We start from the raw sequence: 12,916 nt of genomic DNA on the forward strand, positions 1-12,916 counted from the left end.
GCATGGGGTTGCAAAGAGTTGGACACAACTGAGTGACTAACACGTTCCCCTTCCTAGTCAGGGCATCTTCTGGAGAGCCAAGTGTCCTTATTTTGTAAAATTGTCTCCCTGTTGGTAGTGATTTCTCTCGGTCTGTTTGATTTCTGTGATTCCTGCAGGATTTTGTAAACTGAAGAGAGAGGGAGAAAGTGTTCAGCCAGGATGAACTGAAGGCTGAGAGTGTGACTGTTCCTGTTCTTTCACAATGAACTTCCAAGTAGCCTTATCACCAGATGAGGGATGGGCGGTGGCCTTCTCAAAGACCTTCTGTGCTGCTCTCTGGTGGCCCCAGCCCTGGGACTGTACTCTCTGGGAACTGGTTTTGAGGCCATTAGGACTTCCAGCTGCTTGATAGGCTGATTTCCCTTAGGATGCTTCCAAATCAGTCTTTTTTTCCCAGGACTGTCTGTTTCTAAATGCAGATACATCTATGACCCCCTTCTTTTTTGTGTTGTTTTCTCTCCACTGAGAGATACTGGTACAGTTGTCCCTTGGTGTCTATGGGGACTGGTTCCAGGATCCCAGATATGCTGATGGATGCTCAAGCCCCTTATATAGAATGACCTAGGGCAGTCTGTGCTACATATCTAGATTCACCCAGCCGCTGGTGTGGTCCCTCCAGACCACTTGGATGGAGGACTGTATGCAGCATTTGGGTTAAGAATGTGGGCTCTAGAGCCAGACTGCTGGAGGAGTCCTTGGGTATCAGCTCTGCCATTTGACCTCCTTTATGACCTAAGGTTACCTCTCAGTCCTCATCTGTAAAATAATTACAGTGGGCTCTCAGTTGTGTCTCACTGCTTGTGACCCCATGGATGTAGTCCACCAGGCTCTCCTCTGTTCATGGGATTCTTCAGGCAAGAATACTGGCGTGTGTTGCCATTTCCTTCTCCAGGGGATCTTCCTGACCCAGGGACCAAACCAGTGTTTCCTGCATCTCCTGCATTGGCAGGCAGATTCTTTGCCACTGATCTGCCTGGGAAGCCCCAAGTAATTACAGTACCTTGCTCAAAGGTTTACAGGATTAAATGAGTTAGTACACCAGGTGCTTTCAGTGATATAGTCAATTTTAATTCCAGCTGTGCTGTGCTGATCTCTGGCAGGCATAGACTTCATCTCTACAGCTTTCTTCCCTAAGCTTTTCTGCTATAGCCACGTGGGTTCTGCTTAGCTATTCTGACCTATGTACAAATCTGGATATCCATCTGGTTACCATTCCGTGGGCCCACCTTTGACTGCTGGGGATGCAAGCTGGTAGAGAAATACTTCTCTTGTTACTAAGTTGGACAATTCTGAAGCACTGCTGGAGGAGTCCTCTAATAGATAGGGCTCCTCAGAGGGTCCACGTGGGCTGCAGCCCACAGGAATGACTGGCTCCATCCTTTTAAGATGGTTAAACTATTCCAGGTCCCCACTCCTGTTCCTTGGGATCACTTTTCAAAATAGCTGCGTGCACACGCGCTCTTGTCTCAGGTTTCTGCATTTTGGGGAAAACTGGGCGAAAACAACTTTTTTCCTGGTTTGGGTCTCTTTTTTTGCCTTATGCAGATGAGGGAGCTTGCATGTTACTTTTGTAACATAACAAAGCACTCTGGACATCAAGAAAAAAAGAAGGTTCACAACAAACTGATCTTTTGTCAGATTTTTACTATTTACTAGAGGTCAGACTTCAAACTGCTGTAAAAACTGGTCTTGGGAAAAAGGCCTCTCCATCACCTAAACTTTTCTATGATTTTCCTCCCTAGATCCTTGGAATGGAATTCTCACACTCCCCAGTTTGCAGGTGCTTTTTCTGAGGGTATGGAGCCTAGTTTGTGCTGTAACTTGTTTATCATACTGGTTTCAAGTCAGTGACATATATTTTGTTACCTAGAAACTAGATACAGAATGTATGAGGGAAGATGTGTGTGTGTCTTATTTTTCCTTGTGATGTTCCTTTTTATTTAAATATGTTTAGAAAGTTAAAAAAATTTTTGTTTTTTAATTGGAGGATAATTGCTTTACAATATTGTGTTGATTTCTGCCATCCATCAACATGAATCGGCCACAGGTATACCTAATATGTCCCCTCCCTTGTGAATATGTCCCCTCCCTATGTGATTCTCCCTCCCATTCCCCACCCCATCCCACTCCTCTAGGCTGTTGGAGAGCACTAGGTTGAACGCCTCAGAGTCACATAGCAAATTCCCACTTGCTATCTAGTTTACAGTATTACTCAGCTACGAAAAGTGTTTTTGCTATATGCCTGGGCTGTGAACTTGGGCCAAAACTTAAAACTTTTTGAAAAAGAGAAATTTGGGAGCTTACACTATCCACAAAGATGGGAAAAATGAGGTAGCAGTTCTTGAAAGAGTTTTTTTATTAACTAATGTTGGGCGATTTTAAGGGCCCAGATTAATTTATGTATCTACCTGAGAGTTCTGAGGATAATTGTTCAAATCATCCTGGCTCTTTGTAGAAGCCTAGCTTAGAGGTGGTTTCTGATGTGGAAGAGATATTTGGAAACATAGAAGCTGATTCATTCTCCAAATCTCACCAAACTTGTCACCTTTGCTCTTACCCTGAGATTTGGTTTGACTTTCTGTGTAGGTGGGCAATCAGAGACTATGCTGGAATGATTTGATTGTTTACCTATTAGGTACTTCTTTGTTTTCAAAGACTCTTCCAATCCTTAGTCAACCTTTGAATCACTTCTCCCCTGGGGGATATTGGTTGGTCCTGAAGCACAGTTTTATTTCTTGGCCCACTGAAGAAGTCTTTTATTTGCTGGTAATCAAGTTTTCCTGATTCAGAAAACAGAGTGCTAAGGTATTTTATGAACTTAAGGCAGAATATGAAATTAAGATCAGTCATTGAAATGACTGATAATTAATTTGTTGTCACTAGCTGCCGTTCCAAAGCTGGCTTTTAAAGCTGAAGAGACCTTAGTCTAAATTGGATTTTATAACTGGGTCAGAGCCGAGAGAGATGAAAATTCTCAGGGACTTTCTATAACAGACATTTATGTAGGCATATTGCGGAGTTAGGGATACTGCTAAATGTTACTTCTTCTTTCTTGAAGATTTTGTTTTATTCCTCAAAGGTCTTTCCTGTTTCCCTCTTTCATTAAGTCAACAGGCACTGAGCCTGGGCCAGCACCATGCATGAGTGAAGATGTCAAAACCTTATTTCTTCTCATTTTCCCACTAAACCAAGCCAGAACCAAAAAGCTTTTTTGGCAAATGGAGCTCCCTGTCGCGGAGATTCAAAATCTTGAAGGGAATTCCCTGGTGGCCCAGTGGTTAGGACTCGGGTGCTCTCAATGCTGTGGCTCTGGGTTCAGTACCTGGTTGGGGAAACGAAGATCCCACCTGCCACATGGCATAGCCCCAAATTAAAAAGTAAATAAAATAAAGATGTACTCAGTCTGTCTGGGAAGAAGAAATTATCTCATAAGATATAGATGAAAGCTTGGCCCATAGTCAGTCGTCAGCCTGGATTTTTGCCACTGACCTTAGGTAATTTTCTATCAGCAATTTGATTTAATTTTTAATCCCAAACATGAGAAGATTAAGTGTTTTTTTTAAAAAGTAAAAAATTGTTTTTCTATTCTAAAATAAAGGCAGTGGGAGGAGAAACTTAATAAATTGGAAGCTGAAATGTGTGATTTCTCCTTTTTTCAAACTAAAACTGGAATCATTTTTCAGTTTTGTTGTTTTTTTCGGTCTTTTCAAAATATACATTTGAAATGTTGCTAATTTACATATTAGCTTTGCCTTTAAACTCAACTGCACAGACAGCAGTGATGTCCTAGTTGAAGTTGTGCAATTGTATATATTTTTCCTGTGATAAGATTTCAATGGGTGAAAGCTGACTTTCAAAATAACATTGTGAGGTAGTTTGATTAGATGTTATTCTTGATCCAAGCCCATCAGCCCCTGTTTTGATGGATCAGGACTCAGACTTGATGATCTTAAGGCCAAGTCTTCTGACTATTGGTTATACCTCTTCTTACCAAATAGAGATTCCAGATACCACCCTAGGCTGCAGACCAGTGCAGTCAGGTAGAACTTTCTATGCCAATGGAAATGGTCTGCATTGATCAGTGTGGTAGCTGCTAGCCACAGGTTGCTGTTTAACATTTGAAATATAGCCGGTGCAACTACAGAATTAAATTTTTTGTCTGGTTTAATTCATTTGCTTTAAATAGCTACATGTGGCTAGTGGCTATTGCGCTGAATAGTGAACCTTTAGGGGTATAGTCTCCAGTACTCTTGCCTGGAAAACCCCATGGATGGAGGAGCCTGGTAGGCTGCAGTCCACGGGGTCACGAAGAGTCCGACACAACTGAGCAGCTTCACTTTCCCTTTTCACTTTCATGCACTGGAGAGGGAAATGGCAACCCACTCCAGTGTTCTTGCCTGGAGAATCCCAGGGACGCGGGAGCCTGGTGGGCTGCCGTCTATGGGGTCGCACAGAGTTGGACACGACTGAAGCAACTTAGCAGCAGCAGGAGTATTGTCTAGAGATACTTATAACCTGAGGTCTGTCTCAAATTTTAAAAAACTTTTTTGTTGAGGAAAATATACACAGAGTAGGGATGGAAGTGTTCATTGTAATATTCTCTCATCACCCAGACCAGTCTTAGTTCATCTAGTTCCCCTTTTCTTTTCTCTTCCCCACCCATCAGTCCCCAGACTATTTTGAAGTAAATTCCAGGCACAGTCCAATCTTATTTTGTTTTAAAAACTGGGAAGGTGATCTTGGAAAGTAGGGGAATGGTACCAGAGAGGTACTTCGGGATCTTCAAATGTATCTATGACTTTAAAAAAGACTTGAAATATAGGGATGAGAAAAGCTATGGTTTGATGAAGCTAGGTAATGAGTATACAGATGTGTTATGTTTTGTATGCTTGAAACATTTCATCACTATCATAATCAGAAAAAAAGCCAAGCTTGAGCCCAGAGATTGAATAGTCACTGTACCAGGCCATGTTTACCTGTGCTTACTGTGAACTTTGAGTTCATGGGTAATTTAAACATTCAAACATTATTCACGTACAGTATTTATCATTGAGCTTAATTGAATGCCAGCAGTGCTATAGAGTCATAGGATCTGTAAAAAGGTGGAAAGGAGGGTGAGGATCTTTTTCTTTAGCCCAGTCTCCTCCCATCACTTGGTTCCAGAGAGTGATAGCTTGATGGGAGCTCAACCTACTCCAGTGTTCTTGCCTGGAGAAGCCCATGGACGGAGGAGCCTGGTAGGCTGCAGTCCATGGGGTCGCAGAGTCGGACACGACTGAGCGACTTCACCTCACCTCACTTCACTTCACACTGAGTCCGGAGCTCTCTGTCACTTGCCAGATGGACTGATTGGCTAAGTTAAAGCTTGCAGCACTAAGTCACTCCTTGTGTTGTTGTTCTTCAGTTGCTAAGTCATGTCAGATTCTTCTGGACCTCATGGGCTGCAGCACACGAGGCTTCCCTGTCCTTCACTGGCTATCCCCTGGAATTTGTTCAGATTCGTGTCTGTTGAGTCAGTGATGCTGTCTAACCATCTCATCCTCTGCTGCCCTCTTCTCCTTTTGCCTTCAATCTTTCCCAGCATCACGGTCTTTTCCAATGAGTCAGCTCTCTGCCTCAGGTGGCCAAAGTATTGGAGCTTCAGCATCAGTCCTTCCAATGAATATTCAGGGTTGATTTCTTTTAGGATTGACTGGTTTGGTCTCCTTGTCCAAGGGATTCTCAAGCGTCTTCTTCTGCTCCACAGTTCAAAAGCATCAATTCTTTGGCCCTTAGCCTTCTTTATGGTCCAACTCTCACATCCTTACATAGCTACTGGAAAAACTACACCTTTCACTAAACAGACCTCTGTCGTGCCTATCTACTTTTCAAAATGCCAGATTCTTGTGATCTCTGTTAGAGCAGATACATTATTTCTAAGTCTGCTTGTAGTTTTGCAGATATTCTCATAGGAGGGAAATGTTTCTATAAGAGTATGAAGAAGTCATTTATTTATCTTTGGGGCTGAAAATCGATGCCTGTTACTGGTGCAGATTATTATAGGAAATGCCTGTTTGTTTTTTATATTTCTGTTTATAAAAGAAACCCTTGTCGCAGCACATTTTGGTCATATGGACACACTGGAGGAAATAGTGCTGGCATCAATGATACTTAAAAGTGCATTTTTCCTTCACAACATAAAGGAAGAATTGCTGCTGTGCTTTTGTAGTTCAATTTAGGGACTAATAATGATTTTCTTCCTTAGGATAGAGTGCAGCATATGTATATTCTAAATTTGGAACCCTATACTTATGATCTCAGGGTTCAAGGGGAATGAATTTGTGATGGTAAAAGGATCTCATATCATCAGAAATGCGCCCAGGCCTTGACTCAGCTGTCCTTTGATGGAGAAAGATAATATGCTTTAGAAGAAGAGCTATTAAAGATGTTAGCAACATTTTGAACAACTGCAAGCCCTGAGTTGCAACAGGATGCTGTCCCTTTTCTGTGTCTCTGAGTCTGCCCTTTGTGTCCCCTTGGTCTTTTGTTAACCACATTCCTGGGAGGGAGGGAAGAGCATTGTCTGATCTCATCATCTCCAGTTAGTTTTTATCTCATGGTTTGTGGAGACAGTGAATAGCTGGTTAATACCCTACATATACATGTTGCCAGGAGTCAAGATTTATGCCATTTTGCACATAATACTCGCATGAAATGAGCCTCCTTATCTCCACTTGACAAGAGATACTTGAATCCCTGGTAGGGCAAGATTTAGGAAGATGATTTGTCAAATCAGTTGCTCTGTCCTTTTCATACAGGACTTTTTTAAGGCTTTTAAAATGACTGTGACCTGATTAGGAGAGAATAGCAACTATTTTCAGTAAAGAGGACATAAGATTAGCAAGAGTAGCAGGTTCTTTAATTTTTTTTTTCATGTATTATATATATATATATAATACATAAATGTATCTAGCAATAACATGCCTTGAAAAAGAAAATAAATTCATATAATCTAGATCTCAAGCATTCTTATACTTAATTACCATTAGAAAAATGTCAAAGTTAGTGTAGCCATAACACTAATAAGAAATAGAAGTTTACCTTACATGTTCTCTTTGAAATAGTTACGAGCCATGGTTTACTGTGGTTTACTAGCAGTCTAGCAGTCTTTAAAGTGTTAGTCACTCAGTTGTGTCTGGCTCTTTGTGACCCCATAGACTGTAGCCCACTAGGCTCCTCTGTCCATGGGATTTCCCAGGCAAGAATATTGGAGTGGGTAGCCATTCCCTTCTGCAGGGGATCTTCCTGACCCAGAGTTCGAACCCGAGTCTCCTGCATTGCAGGCAGATTCTTTGCCATCCAAGCCACCGGCCTCAATTTTGTCCCGGAGTGAATTATTTATGGCATGGAGAGATAGTAAGGGAGACATGGTGAAACAGTAAGGGAGAGATACTGATGCATCAAACCATCTTTGACCATGGGGAGCTTCATTGTTTGGTTTATTTGTTGGAGATAAAAAAGTACCAAAAGGGACAACACTCCGATTCTTCATTTAAATTACTATAAATGCCCAAGCATGTGCCACCTCTTGATTTTAGCTGTTGAAATGAGGGTGTTAGAAGTATCATAGTTTTCAATTTTTCAAGAGAAGGTGGACATGTAAGAATTTGAAGTGAAATCTTCCCATCTGAAAATGCTGGCAACTGAATCAAATATTTTAAAATACTGTGTGGGCCACATACACATGTTCATGGGCTGTGCCTGCCAGTTTGCAGTCTGATTTCCATTGGAAATAATTCATTTATTTTTCTTGTATTTGAATAAAGAAATCATTCAAGTTTTTAAATTTTGTTTTGGTATGTCTTTTAGAATGCTTTGTGTGGGAAATATGCTGGTATTTAAAACAGAAGCACTTCCTTGGATTCTGATATGAAAATGTCTGCATAGTTTGAAGGCAGCAGCAAAACTTGTACATTGTGTCCTTCACAGGATCTGTCCAGACAGGTTTGATCCATTTGGGAGAAATACAACCAGAGTTGTGTGGTGTGACCAGGATCCACGGCGGAGGGAGTGGGAGGCCTTCTTGAGAGTGTGGTGTCCGATGCAAATCCTCCTCTGCGAAAATATTTGCTATACATAGTGAATGGGGTTGGATTCTTTTTCTTTTTTTCATTTTGGTTGAGGTCCAGTGACAGTTAATGGCTGTTCCTTACAGGCTGTGAAATAATTTATGAGCTTGGCAGTAGGATGATGTAAAACGCAAGTGGATACAGGTAGAATAAGGTCTGTTACCAGATTTCAAGAAATTGTTAGTGCTGGAGCCAGGAGGGACTTTAGAGGTCACCTCATCAGGGCCTGCCTTTGAGATGGGAAGTCGAGTTCTGGGGAGTTGGGCTGAGACTGAAGTTTCTCATTTACCCTTCCCCACCCAGCAGGAAGCCAGCACTCCCGCTTCTCCTCTCTTCTTCCTGCCTGGAGGAAGATGTTTCTTCTAGGACTTATTTGTGACAATCAGAGTCTTGGAAAACAAGCAAACAAACCAAAGCAGATGTTTGGTGAACAGAATACTTAGAAAACAACTTCCGAGGCTTCTGGTCATCAGAAGATTTTTACGATAAAAATTTCTGTGATGGTTTTTTTGAGTCTTGGTTCCCTTCTTTCCAAAAGACTACTTTTCCCTAATGGTTGTGTATACTGAATTACTCAATTGTGTCTGACTCTTTGCGACCTCATGGACTGCAGTCCACCAGGCGTCTCTGTCCATGGAATTTTCCAGGCAAGAAAACTGGCATGGGTTGCCATTTCCTGCTCCAGGGGATCTTCCTGATCCAGGGATTGAAGCAGAGTCTCTTGCGTCTTCTGCGTTGACGGGCTGATTCTTTACCACTGCGCCTCATGGGAAGCCCAGTGGTTATAAGAAGCAAAAATCTAGTTAGATCATCAACGGAAAAATGTGGCAGGACTTCCCTGGTGGCGCAGTGGCTAAGAATCTGCCTGCCAGTGCAGGGGACAGACGGGTTCCATCCCTGGTCTGGAAAGATCCCACATGCCGAGAAGCAGCCAAAGCCTGTGCGCCACAACTCCTGAGCCTGAGCTCTCAAGCCCGTGTGACACGACTACTGAGTCCTGTGCTCCCTGGAGACCATGCCCCGCAACAAGAGAAGCCCAACTTTGCTGCAACTAGAGAAAGCCCACACAAAGCAACAAAGATCCAATACAGCCAAAAATAGAGAAAATTAAAGAAAAATGTGGCAATTAATTACCTTTAATTGTGTCCTATTTCCTGCTGGTGGGTTCAACCACATGAACTAGTTGATTTCAGCTGTTTCTAAACTATGAAAGTGCTAGTTTCCTGTGAGTCAGGATAGTAACTTGACAGAAGGGTAATTAAGTACAGTTGACCCTTGAGCAACAAGGATTTGAACTGCACAGGTCCCCTTAGAAGTGGATATTTTTCAATAGTAAATATTGCAGCACTATACATCTGTAGTTGGTTGAATCCAAGGATGCAGAGAAACCACTGGTATGGAGGGCTGGCTGTAAATTATATGAGGATTAACCCTGGGTTATTCAAGGGCCATCTTATACTGGGCCATCTTCCCAGTCTTCTAAAACTATCCTTAGCATTTTCCGTGGTCACTGACCGTTCAGCTCTTCTCAGTTTATCCGGCTTAAGCACTTCTGCTGGGACACTTTTACTGAGAGCTGTGGGTTGAAAGCTCCCTGTGCACACGTGGAACAGTCTTCCTTCCACATGTTCTGTTTGGCTTGAAAAGCCTCCCTTGCCTTGAAGAAAAGACTGTCCAGCTGAAGTCAGATGCTAGATTTGTCTAAGTTTTCAGGCCAACAGAAGCCAGTTGGAATGGAAGTCTTGGTTCACAGCAGCATAGTTTGATAGGCAGTCATAGTAATGTTACAACTTGTATTGAGGATTTGAAACTTTAGGAAACATTGCCCTGTTACTGTAATTTAATCCTAACTGGATTTGGCCATGGTAGTGGTGATGTGGGGTGGTGAGTGGGCCCACAGAAAGCAGTGTTCTAAACTTTAGGCTTTTTCTTCTGCTAGTTTTCTAAATCGAATCCACTGATTGCCTTTGTCAAACCAACTTCTGTAAAAGAAGTGGCATCTTGGGATTTTTCAGGTTCTGAAAAAATAAAATGAGAGCTTAACTCTGAAATTTTTCAGAGAGATTTTGAAAATTTTCAGAGATGTTCTGAAATTTTTACTTGAGAGATGTTGTGATCTCAATAATATTTCAGACCTCTGACAACGGAGAATAAATCTTTTGACTTCAGGCATCAAGGGAATTAAAAATGTATACTCATTTTTCTTAAGAAATTTTAAAAAAGAAATCCACCCCAGATCCAGGCAATAGGAGAAAGCCAGTCTCTACCAAATTCGTGGCTCGTAAAGGTCAGCGTGCACTGCAGCTGCATAAATATGAGAGAGTCATCACAAAGAGCAACTTGGAAATGGGATTTTTCTGTACTCCTCTGAATCAGAGGATTAGTTAGAAATTCACTTCTGACATCTCAGCTCGTTTGGACTCTTCAAGTCGACGCTTTTACTCAGTTCTTAACTCATTTCATAGTGCTTGTATATGAGCTGTAGAACTAAGGAGTCCTTTTACCGGTGTAGAGCTTCCCTGGTGCTCAGATGGTAAGGAATCTGTCCACAGTGCAGAAGACCCAGGTTCGATCCCTGGGTCTGGAAGATTCCCCGGAGAAGGGAATGACTCCCCTGCCCCCAAAGAATTCTATGGACAGAGGAGCTTGGTGGGCTACAGTCCATGGTGTTGCAAAGAGTCAGACAAAACTGAGCGACTAACTTCTTTTTTTTTTTCTTTTATTGGTATAAAAGGTTTTCCAAAGGAAAAAGGTATGAGAGAGGCCGAATCTCTTACTTTATCTCTGCATAACTGCCCTTCGCCACTCTGTTCTTTTTGGGGTGCAGGCCTTCCTCCCCTAATCCCTATGAGGCTGCATCTCCATGCCAACTTTGTCTTTGCACATCACGGGAATGCCTTTCCCTGGCTCTTCCACCCTCTACACCTTCTCATCCTGCAAGACTCTCCAGGCCTCTTAACTTTCCCCTCGTCCAGGCAGAGTTGGGAGGACTCATTTCTCGTTTATCTTTGGGTCCCATCATAAGCGGATACCTTGTTGTACCATGACAAGTTTCATGTCCTTTTCATTTTTGTATCTTAAATACAGTAGAGAATAGTACCTGGCACAAAAGAGAGCCTCAGTAAAAATTTTAAAATAATTCTGCCATAACAGGCCTATAATAAATTCAGCCATAACAGGCCTAGGTTTCTGCCTAACATAGAAGGACTTAACCAGTAAAAATTACTATGGCAGAACATCCTAGAAGGAGGTGACGGAACAAAGAATTTAATGGGCCACTCAATTTTTCTCAGGAATTCTCAGTCATCATTATTTAACGGTTGAGCTCCTGACAATAGAGAGCTGTAGAGGGCTGGGAAGTGAACCACAGATGCAGTGGGCTAAAGATTTTAATTTTCACTTCACCTGTTTCTTGTCTCCGCTCAATTTTTCACAGCCCTGGGTTGCTCAGGCCATACCAGTTGGGGTTGACAGAGCGTAATATAATTTATTCCTGCCCATCAGAAGATACGGCAGAGAGACTGGGTGAGGTGGCCTCCGTAAATGGTACAGCTGGTTCTCTTCAGTATTGCATTCAGGGCCTTCCTCTGGGCGTGTTTTTCCTAATTATTGAAAGTATATGTATATAGTGATCCCTGAAGCGCTTCTGTGTGAAAATTGGTGGGCTGCTTTCAGTCTTTCCATGTTCATTACTTATTACTTTCCAGAGAGTTGCCAGTGTGGTTGGTGAAAGTTCTAGCAATAATAGCGTGAAGTGGTTATTCATGGTGGTCTTTATCCTGTGGAAATGAGACTACAGGATTCATTGGGACAATAAATACCTACATTTTTAAAGTTTGTGTATGAAATCTATGTGTTTCTTATATAGGCATCCTTAAATGTCTCGTGGAGTTGACATTGAATTGATAGGGAAAAACATTTTAAATATTGTTTACAATGAAATTGCTTACAGTAGGCAAGACTGTGCCAGACGCTTCCTATTGATTGCATTGAACTCCCTCCTCACCAAAATCTCATATATTGACCTTTCCCCACTAACTTCTTTGGGGCTTCTCTTTTGGTTCTCTGTAGGAGCCATGCTCCTACATCACAAGCCTATGCTGCTGCTGCTGCTGCTGCTAGGTCGCTTCAGTCGTGTCCGACTCTGTGTGACCCCATAGACAGCGGCCCGCCAGGCTCCCCCGTCCCTGGGATTCTCCAGGCAAAAACACTGGAGTGGGTCGCCATTTCCTTCTGCAGTGCATGAAAGTGAAAAGTGAAAGTGAAGTCGCTCAGTCGTGTCCAACTCTTGGCGACCCCATGGACTGCAGCCCACCAGGCTCCTCCGTCCATGGGATTTTCCAGGCAAGAGTACTGGAGTGGGGTGCCATTGCCTTCTCCACACAAGCCTATGATGTACACACTATCCATACTTTTCAATGAAAGGCAGAGACCTAGAAGTTATCTGCCCCAAAGTCATTCAGCTCAGAAGTGGCAGAGCTGGGATTTTTATTCCCGACTGACTTGCAGCCAGTGCTTATGATACTCTTCCATACTGTTTTACTTTTTGTATCAATTACAGAGAGTTTTTACCCAAGTCTATCATTTGTCAACTAAAAAGATGCACAATGTGAGAGTAGCGAATTAAGTTTTATTTATGGGAGAATGAGGGTAGCCTGGGAGACAGCACCTCAGATAGCTCTGAGAGACTGCTCCAAAGAGGTAGTGATGTTGTTGTTCAGTCACTAAGTTGTGTCTGACTCTTTGCAGCCCCATAGACTGTAGGC

At 42.4% G+C, this 12,916-nt stretch overlaps 1 protein-coding gene across 11 annotated transcripts in view; it reads left to right on the forward strand.

Annotated features, from left to right (window-relative positions):
• SEPTIN11 (septin 11) overlaps window positions 1–12,916 on the forward strand; it is a 106,860-nt gene that overhangs the window by 7,837 nt on the left and 86,107 nt on the right. The window lies entirely within an intron of this gene.

This window comes from Ovis canadensis, chromosome 6, assembly GCF_042477335.2.
Source record: "Ovis canadensis isolate MfBH-ARS-UI-01 breed Bighorn chromosome 6, ARS-UI_OviCan_v2, whole genome shotgun sequence".
In the NCBI taxonomy this organism is placed as follows: Eukaryota; Metazoa; Chordata; class Mammalia; order Artiodactyla; family Bovidae; genus Ovis; species Ovis canadensis.